This window comes from Helianthus annuus, chromosome 5 (assembly GCF_002127325.2).
Source record: "Helianthus annuus cultivar XRQ/B chromosome 5, HanXRQr2.0-SUNRISE, whole genome shotgun sequence".
NCBI classification, from domain to species: Eukaryota; Viridiplantae; Streptophyta; class Magnoliopsida; order Asterales; family Asteraceae; genus Helianthus; species Helianthus annuus.
The window spans coordinates 98,270,819-98,281,235 of NC_035437.2; positions in this window are offsets into that span (position 1 = coordinate 98,270,819).

The window sequence follows — 10,417 nt, forward strand, 5'->3', positions numbered from 1 at the left end:
TTGCATCCTCACTTGTAATAATCTTGTGCATCACAATGGATGGACTAATGCCTTTTAAATCGGCTATCGTCCACCCAATTGCCGCCTTATGAGCCTTCAACACCCGCATCAATTCTTCCTCTTGAGCTACCTCCAAGTTGGAAGCAATGATTACCGGTAAAGTGTCATTCTCCCCCAAAAATGCATACTTTAGGTGCTTTGGTAGCTCCTTCAACTCCACACTTGGTGGACTTTCCAAAGAAGGCTTGGTGCCCGAATCGATTTCCACCGGTAATGTATCCGTTTGGTAAGTCCATGGTGGACTTCCTTCCTTCACCGCGAGAACTTCTTGCTCTTTCTCTTCAACCTCTAACTCGCATGTGTGAACCTGCAAAGACATATCACAAACACAAGAACCCAAAATTTCTTCTTCGAACACCTTCGGGTCATAACCATCTATAAAATCTGCTAAGAAACACTCATCACCATACACATTAGTACCGTTAGTAAAAACATTCAACCTCATTTTTCTATTACCGAATGTCATGTCAACTGTGCCATAACGACAATCAATAATAGCATGTGCGGTGTTCAAAAATGGCCGACCCAAAATAACATTTTGTTGTTGAATTGGGTCCGCGGATGAGTAATCTAGCACAAGGAAATCAACGGGATAATAAAATTCATCAACTTTAACTATAACATCCCGTACGATACCCCGGGGAAGTTTATGAGACAAGTCGGCTAATACAACCGTTGTCTCAACCCGCTTCAATGGACCAAAATCATATTGGTCATATAACCCCCCCGGTAGGATACTTACTCCGGCTCCAAGATCCAATAACGCCCTCGTGGTTTGAAAATTTCCAACTTGAATATTTATTAAGGGCGTTCCCGGATCTTGTAACTTAGGAGGAAGGTCTCCTTTCAATACCGCACTTACCCGCTCCGTCAAATCTACCAATTTAGGCACTTTTTGTTGCCTCTTTTGAGTACACAATTCCTTTAGAAATTTGGCGTAAGCGGGTACCTGTTTAATAGCTTCAAGTAAAGGAAGATTAATTTTAACCTGTTTGAAGACCTCCCACATTTCCTCTTTTTGAGGACCCCGTTTTGAAATAAAATTTTTTCTACCCGGGTCTAATAAAGCCGAAGGAAACGTTACTTCACTAGACCCCTCACCCTCATTTACTTTTTCTTTAATAATTTCGGGTTTTTCAAAATTGGGTTTTTTAGAAGAAACAACGGGTGGTTCGTTTTCCTCCTCACTTTCTTGACCCGTTATATCCTCAACCACCCCTTCAACCAAATCCGGTGAAGGATTGGTTTTATACTCTTTCCCACTTCTCAAAACACTCACATGATGAATATTAACATTGTTACCTCTTGACGTACCATGGGATGGATTTACCTTAGTGTCGCTTGGTAATTGACCTTTACCCTTCTTCAATTCGGACACTTCGGTTGCAAGTTGACCCATTTGAGTGGTCAAAGTTTGGATTGCTTTGTCTCGCGCCTCATCCTTTTGTATGCGTGCGTCATCCATTTGGTTCCTCTTTTGCATCTCCGCTTGCATACTCTTCAACATTTCCATCATTTCATTTCCACCCGAAGACCCCCCTTGTTCTTGACCCGCTTGGTATTGCCTTTGGTATCCTTGGTTGTTCCCACCTCTATATCCACCTTGATTATTGTAAGGTTGGCGCGAACCATAATTTCCTTGGTTACCTTGAAAGTTCGGGTTTGATTGATTCGAAGGGTTCCCATACCGAAAATTTGGATGATTTCTCAACCCGGGGTGATAAGTGTTAGAATTCATATTGTAATTTCTACCACCCCCTCCTTGACCTTGAATGGCATGAACTTCTTCAAATTGCCCTTCCACCATTCCTTGGCAATTTTCCGCCGCATGACCTATTTCATTACACAATGCACAAACATCATAAATTTTATTAGAAGTTTGTATGTTACCATCATCAACCGCATGCACTTGTGTTCGGGTAACGGCCGGTCGTGCTCTCCTTGAAGCTTGAGCCTTTCTCTTTGAGGTGATCGCCATTTGTTCCAAAAATTCCCAATCCTCATGCTCATAATTTGTGCCAAATGTTCCATTTGTAATGGACATTAAATCTCGTGCATCTTCGGCACACAACCCTTCATGAAAAGCGTTCATTAACTCCCAAAGCTCAATCCCATGGTGTGGACAATTTTTAATCATCATGTTCAAACGCTCGAAAGCTTCATGGAACATTTCGCCTTGTTGTTGCTGAAAGCTCCTCAACCCTTTTCTTGCATCATTGGTCTTTTGGGCGGTATAGAATTCGTCTAAGAATGTTTGTTGCATCTCCGCCCAAGTATAAATAGATGCCGAAGGCAAAGTGTAGAACCACTTCTTTGCCTTGTCCTCCAAAGAAAATTGAAATAGTACCAACTTGATATCATCGGCCGAAAATCCTTGACTCCCAAGAGTGTTGCAAATTGAGTCATACGCCTCCAAATGGAAATAAGGCTCCTCCGTTGCTAACCCCTTGTATTTCGGCAAACTTTGTAAAGAATTGGTTCTTACTTCAAAAGTTCTCCCTTGGTTGTTATGAGGAATAACCACCGGTGAAGGATTGTGCGTTATCACCGGTCTAAAATGTGCTTCAATTCCCCTTGCATTTTCCCTAAGATGCCTCCTTGGCACACCAAATCGACCTCTTGGACGAACTTGACCCATTGGCCTTTGCATGGGCCCTTGTGGTACCATTGGTTGTTGAATTGGCCTTTGAATTTGCGGTTGCACCTGTTGTGGTCGAACTTGTTGCAAAGGAACCGGACGTTGCATTTGCGGCCCTTGTGGCCTTGGCCTAATATGTTGAGGTATGAGTTGTTGTTGTTGAACCCCACCAACATTTGGAATCACTTGTACTTGGCCTTGCGTATAACCGTACTCCCCTTGCTCTCCATCACCCCCATAACCATATCCTTCTTCATCAAAACCTTCAAATTCCTCATAACCTTCATCATACCCATCTCCTTGAATTCCCGATGATTGCCCAAATGGAATAGTCGAGTATTGGAAACCCGATTGATTTGGTGGTCGATACGGTGTAGCATCGACAATAGACGAAATTGGTGCCATAGTATGGCTCGAATATGATGGACCCGCACCCGGAAAAAAATGGGATAATGGTGGTATAGTAGTGGAAGGGTTAAATGTGACGGTTGGTTCTTCTTGGGTAGTAATGGGTTGTGTGGTGTTGGTTGGTGTAACCTGTTGAAGTATGGTGGGTTCGGTAGTATTTGGTGGAATAGTAGTATTTGGTGAGGGTTGAGTGGATGTTGGTATGAATGATGAGGTAAATTCACCCGTAGTGGGTGGTGGTGGTGGATCCATAATGTATCGAAGTGGTGTAATCGGTGTAATTGGTGTTGTTGGTGAACTATTGATTGTATTTTCCCTTAGCAAAATTTTGTTTGCTCGCAAAGTTCGCTCGATTTCCGGATCAAACGCCAATGGTGATAGCTTGTGAGAGCTCCTAGTACGCATGCACCTGTAAATACCTGCACACTAACACACCTCGCGTAAACCAGAAAAATAACAAACTTAAAGCAAAGACAAAAGTAACACACGTTGCGCACTACTCCCCGGCAACGGCGCCAAAATTTGACGTGATGTCGTGGTCACGCAAATTTAATCCCAATAACAACTATGTAAATAGTGGCAAGTGGGTATCGAACACAGGGAGTTTGTGGAAAATGTGCTATTTGCGATGCTTCTCTAAGTTAACTAAAATAAACTAATTGCAAGAAAAATGAAATTCACGAGTTGTTTTGATTTGATTGGTTTTAAAAACTAAGATTACTTAACTAATTTGCAAAATGAAGATTTGAGGTTGTAAACAATTTGGAAATAAACGGCTATCTTTAGTATCCGGTTTGCTTCAACTTTTGTGTTGACATTCACTAGAAAGAACTACATAGACATAGTTCATGTATAACCAATTGCAGTGATGAAGGGGGACGAAGTACTCAGATTCCGAGAACGTGAGGTTATCACCCGATGATCAATCAACCCTTACCCAAACCTAACTATACCCATGATATCCCGATTGCCAACGGCACCAAGAACGTATGGTTTCTAATTAGTTTAATGTAAGAATCAACACGTTACTAACAAGCAATTATACACCATAACAATCAATTCAAACGAAGAGGAATTGTTATTCTAGAAATATAAATAAAAACACAAAAGTTTACCACAACCTTCAACATAAGATAACCATTCAAAGTATCTAGCCACTCATGGCTTTGACTAACATCACACAAGAAATGGAAATATTGTTCACCACAAAGACAAGACAAGAATTTTAGTGAAAAGATTGTTCCAAGATGATTCTAGTGAAAAGATTATTCAAGAGATGATTTTCCTAGCTTCCAAGTGCTCCTTATATCACCTTCCATTCGTTTTCTTCAAGTAATAACCGACCAAACATGATTACCCTCCATAAATCTCCATAAAATGGTCAATTAATATGTAAGTTAAAAAATAGGTTCAGTCGGCGCCGTATGCTACGGCCCCCTGCCGTAGCTTACGGTGAGCAGTGGCTTCCGGGACTCAACTCAGCGCCGTACGCTACGGCACCATGCCGTAGCTTACGGCGACCAGTGTACTTTACGGGGCATATCTCCTGTCTTACGGTGCACACTTTTGGCCTTTATCAAAGTGCCGTAGCCTACGGCAGTGGCCGTAGGTTACGGTGATGAGTGAACTTTTGCTCTTATTTTCTTCATTTCCCTTGGTTTCCACACATCGTGATCATGCCAGCTTCTAGCATCCGTTTAAGCTCCTTAAAACCCGCATCTTGCACATTTTAACACCTGCATTAACATCATCTTGTGATTACCTAATTCAAGCAAATAAACGGGTAAAATGTAGAATGTGCATTATGTTAAGCCTTTTAAGGGTTGTCCTACGGACCACCCGTCAATGATGCTCTGGAATCACTTGATTCCATCATCCACAGCCCACTGCCCGGGGCAAATTCTTTTTCCACTCCTACCCTCACTGCACAAATTCCACCTACCATATTACCTCTATTGGATGCAGTTGATTTAGCCCAGACACAAATCAGTTCTTCTCAATCACCTATCACTGAGAATATGCCACAACAAGTGACTGAGTCTAGTGTCTCAATCTCTGTTAACCCACCAATAGTTGAGGAGGTTACACTGCAGTACTTCCTGTCAGTAGTTCAAGTGGAGCAGCTACTACAAGTGTTGAACCCACTGGTTTACATTTGGGCAGTAGTTTCATAAGTGAGACTCCCTTGAAGGCAATTTCTTCTTGGGGTAGCACCCTAACCACTGGTGTCTATCCTGTATTCAATGGTGAGCTTAGAATGGTAACGCTTACTGAAGGAAGAAGTCCCTAGTACCAAGAAAAAGGGGCATCAGTGGATGATTTTTGGGAATATTTCCCTAAGTCAACCACTGATACAACCACCTCTGGTGGGAAATTAGATGATCCCATTAATTTGGGTGATGGTGTAAAATATCAAGAATTGACGGAGAGGGTTGACAAATTGGATACATCTGTTGCAGAAATAAAAGATATGCTGCAACAGTTGTTAAAAGCTCAAAAGGCACCACCCACTGCTGCAACATCATCAACAGCTGCTCCATCTTTTTTTTAACAAAAAAGACAATATGCTGATCAGCAACATGAAATTCAAGTTCAAACGATCAGAAATTTAATGGAAGCTAGGTTTAAGGAAACACAAGCCGACATCAAGGCAATCAAGGCCCATCTGTTGCAAACCACTGGCTTTGCTCCTCCTACAATAGTTTTTGTTGATAATCCTCCACCCAATGATGCCAAAAAGGGGGAGAAAATGAAGCAGTTAAAGAAAAAGAGATATGAAGATGGTCTGTACATTGCACCAGATAATTCTAGTATGCTTGCAGATCTCCCTAGGCCAGATGGTTCCAAAAAGGTTGATGTAACCTTAAATGCTTTTGCTGATGAAAAAGCAAGGCTGAAAAAGGATATGGAGGCAAAGGGTAAATCAAGATTTGAGCAGGAGAAGAAAGTTTTTATAGAGATGGAAGAACAGGGTATTTCTGAGCCCAAGGATGAAGAAAGTCCTAAGCCTAAAAGAAAACAGCGCACTAGAAAAGTGAGGCAACCCAAATCTATACCTTCTAGACTCACAAAACACACTCCCCAAACTCCTAAAAGCTCCTCACATCAAACTTCCAAACCAACAGATGTTAGAACACCTGTTGTATCAACAATTGTTGGTACTTCAGCTGTTTCAACAGATGTTACCCAAACAACTGCCACCACTACCACTTCAACACACACTCAATCCACTACCTTACCAAAAATCACATCACCACCAAAAACATCCTCATTACCACCAACACCACCTGCCAAAAAGCAGAAGACATCAGATGACACATCATCTGTTGTAATGACAACAGTGGTTGAAACACTAGTTGTTTCAACAGCTGTTAGTCAGCCACCTACCACTCAAATCACCACCACTAAACCCACCAAAACACCACCAACCTCTCGTAAACCTAAAAGGAGAAGGATAATTTTGAATGATGAACCTGCACCACCTCCAACATCTTCACAATCACTGACCCTTGTTACCATTCCAAACCCTGTTCCGCTCTCTTCAACACAAGTTCAAAAACCAATCACTGGCATTGTTCCTGCAGGAGTCCAGTATCCATTAGAGCTTCTAGCAGTTAGAGAGGAGATCAAATCCTTCTACTCTGAAGATGACCCTGCTAAAAGGAACCTGCCATCTCTTCAAGGATATCCTAAGCCTAATAACATAGAAGAATATCTGAAATTAAAGGCTTAACAAGCAGAGGATATCTCTAAAAGAAATTCACAGGGAAAATCTGACAAGGAGATTCAAAGATACTATCAATACCTGCTCACTCAAGTCAGTACTTTGGAAAGGTTTTCAAAAGATCTTTGTCAGAAATTATCAGAAAGAGATGATGTAAGCCTAAGAAAAGATTACATTGAACACATTATGGCATTCAAGAAATACAAGGGTGACAAGGCTCAATATAAAGAATGGACCCTTGGTGAGCTCAAAGAGGAGTTAGAAAGAATTGAAAAGATGAACAAAGACAAAGTAAAACACACTCCTCCTGTTTGGTCAAAGTACAAGAAAAATGTACCAGAAAAGACTTTAAAGCTGAAGAGAATGAAAGAGGAATTGATAACAGCTGATTTTGGGTCAAGGAATCAGGTCACAAGATGGTCAGAAGATAAAGTCATGGTCAGTTACAAAAAGTTGGAAGAATTGAGAAAGAAAAATCCAAATGTTCCTCAAAAGTCTGATTATCCTGAAGTAGTGGTTCCAGTTAAACCACAAAAACTACAAATCAGGAGATCCACTGCTCCACCTACTGCAATCCTTTATCAAAGAAGGAAATAAAAGCAGATGGAGGCAGAAACAACAGAAGATGTAGCACAAGGGGATTACATTATAAAAATTGTCCTGCAACAGATGATAGCAGAAAATCCTGAATTGGCTAAAGTTGCAAACACTGCCCAACCAGTCATCACCAGGCCACAATCTCCAAACTCATCTGCAATAAAACTATCCCAAGAAACCCACTGGATTCTAAAATACTAAAGTGGAAATCTGACAAACAGACCCACGTATTGACTTTCTCAAATCCAGTGGTGAGGTGAAGAACATATCAAGGGAACAAGCACTGGGCCTGGGTGTTGAAGATCTGCAAGATCTCCTTGATCTTACACTGTGCAGGGATAAGGATCATACAGATTCCTTGAACTTTGAACTACAATTCAAAGGGCAAGTCAGGAAACAGTTGATGAGGCATAAAAATCCACAATAATGAAGGGTTTTGGCATCATCTGTTCCAGGGGGAAATTGTTGGGATTGAACCCTATCAAAGGAACAGTTGATTAAAGCCAAAACTGGATCAGATCAGTGGATTCAGAATAAGAAGATGTTTGTATTCAATCTTGCCCCTTAGAAGTGGCCCTAACAACTGATGTCGTCTATCTACTGTCCATCTACAACAACTGCTGATCACTCAACACCTGATGAAGACCTAAAGACTGTTGAAGACAAACACTGATGCTCAATCTACTGTCATAATTCAAGTACTACTAAGAAGACAAAGCACTGCTAGGAGTATAATAGTGGAATGGGATGCAGTAGTTTAGCTTATCTTTGTATTGTATTGTAATCAGTAGTTTGTAATAGCAGTAGTTGTATTAGATCAGTAGTTACAGGTTGTTAGGAGGTTAGATGTCACTTTCATGGTGACGTCAGCAAAGATGCCACAGTGGTTTGCTTCATACTATAAATAGAACAGTACCCTGTACTGTTCTATTAGCTCTTTCATCCCAAGTCATTCTGTACGAACAAACTCTGTAAGCTCAGGCTGAGGGGGAGATTGTAATACATGCATGCATTTGTAATTGAAGATTGAAATAAATTTAATCATTCGGTTCAATGTTAAACATGTGTGTTGAAAGCATTTCTTCCATTTGATTGTGTAAAAGTTTATTTCCATCTATTTCCACTGCAATTACTTATTCATATTCATAATTATAAAACAAAAACACAATCATAAGAAACTCAGATCCTAACACTTTTAATTCAAGAAGTCCTTGGCTACTTATGTGACCAAGTCTTGTGTGTAATAATAAAGCTATAGAGTTACCATGTTCAGTTGCAACAGATGTTGAACCATAGATAATAACTTTGCCATCCAACAAATAAGTATTATTCTCTTTTCTGGTTCCTCATAACATCACCATGGACCCCTTTACAATTATGGGTTTGCCATTGACTCACATGTTAACCACTTTTCTCAAAAGTCCCAAAAGTCATAAGAGTTCTTTTGAGATCAGGAAAATATCTCACATCTGTGAGATCAAACTCAATTCAGTTATCCAATTTCAATGAAATTGTTCCATGACCAAGATTCTAACATAATCTATCATCACCAAGTTTAATTGATCAAAGATCTTCCATCTTCAAGATTTTGAAAAACTCCTTCACTGGTGTGATATGAAAAGAACACCCTAAATCCATAACCCACTTTTCATTCAATCCTTGACTTATTACACACGATACATCAGAACCCTAATAGACTCTCCTTTCTTCCTTTTCATTTCTGGACAATCTCTCTTCAAATGCTTATGAGAATTTCACAAGAAAAACCTTCTCTTAAACTTTGACTCGGTTCTAGGCTATTTCTTTTGATTGAAACTCCTCTGGTCAGCCCCTTACGAACAATCCATCTCCACCTTCTTCTTTGAATCTATTATCTTCTTTTATTCTATTGAATTAAGAGTTGTTAACACTTCTTTCATGGTTAGTTTCCCTCCCATACATAAGTGTATCCACAAAATGCTCATAAAAAGATAGTAAGGATGTAAGGAAGATAATTGCTTGATCTTCATCATCTAACTCCACTTCAATGTTTTCAAGATCCAACATTAATTTATTGAATTCATTATTGTGGTTTTCAATAGACTTTCCAAAAAGTCATATGAAAGGTATAGAGTTTCTTCTTCAAATACAAATGATTGGCTAATGGTGTATAGAACCTCTAACTTTTCCCAAACACTAGTTGTAGATGATTCTTTTGACACTTCTCTCAATAGTTTATCACCATGACTAAATATGATTGCATTGTGATCCTTTTCGAGTATATCTTCCTTTTCTATCTTAGTAAGATCGCCAAGAAAGTTTACTTCACCCAACAAAGCATCACTAATGCTTTGATGAACTAGTAGCTCACTCATTATCACTCTCCACAAATTGAAATCGTGTCTTTCATCGAATTTTTTTTGTTTAAACTTAGCAGACACCATCTTGATCTTTAGTTTCAGAATTCATGAACAAATTTATGTGAACTGAGCCAACAAGGCTCTAATACCAATTGTTAATCAAACACCAAAGAAACAGACTGAAATTAGTACAACTTAATGACTATATATTGAATCAAAACCATAACAATCATACATAGTCGAAATTGAAAGAGAATTGTAGGATCGTTTTCGGCCCTGATTAAGTCGGTCAGAAGAATTCCTATCCAAAACAAGAGGCGGAAACTAATGTCTTGGTGCAATTACAGCTGGATTCACTTTAAACTGTTGTTGTATTGATTACTGAAGCAATTACAAGCTCTGACAACACTTCGGCAGCACTTCGTGGCTCACCGGAAGAAAACACCTTAAACTATGTCTTTGATTTCGCTCATGATACCCTTTATATAGGGTTCTGATTTCGCTCCTACATACCATGTCCATAAGAGCGAAATCATATGGTTACCATATGAGCGAAATTAGTTCTTTGACACATGGGCGAAATCAGGTTTATGAGATTTTGCTCCAAATGACAACATGTCATTTGGGGCGAAATCACTATCTAATACAAAT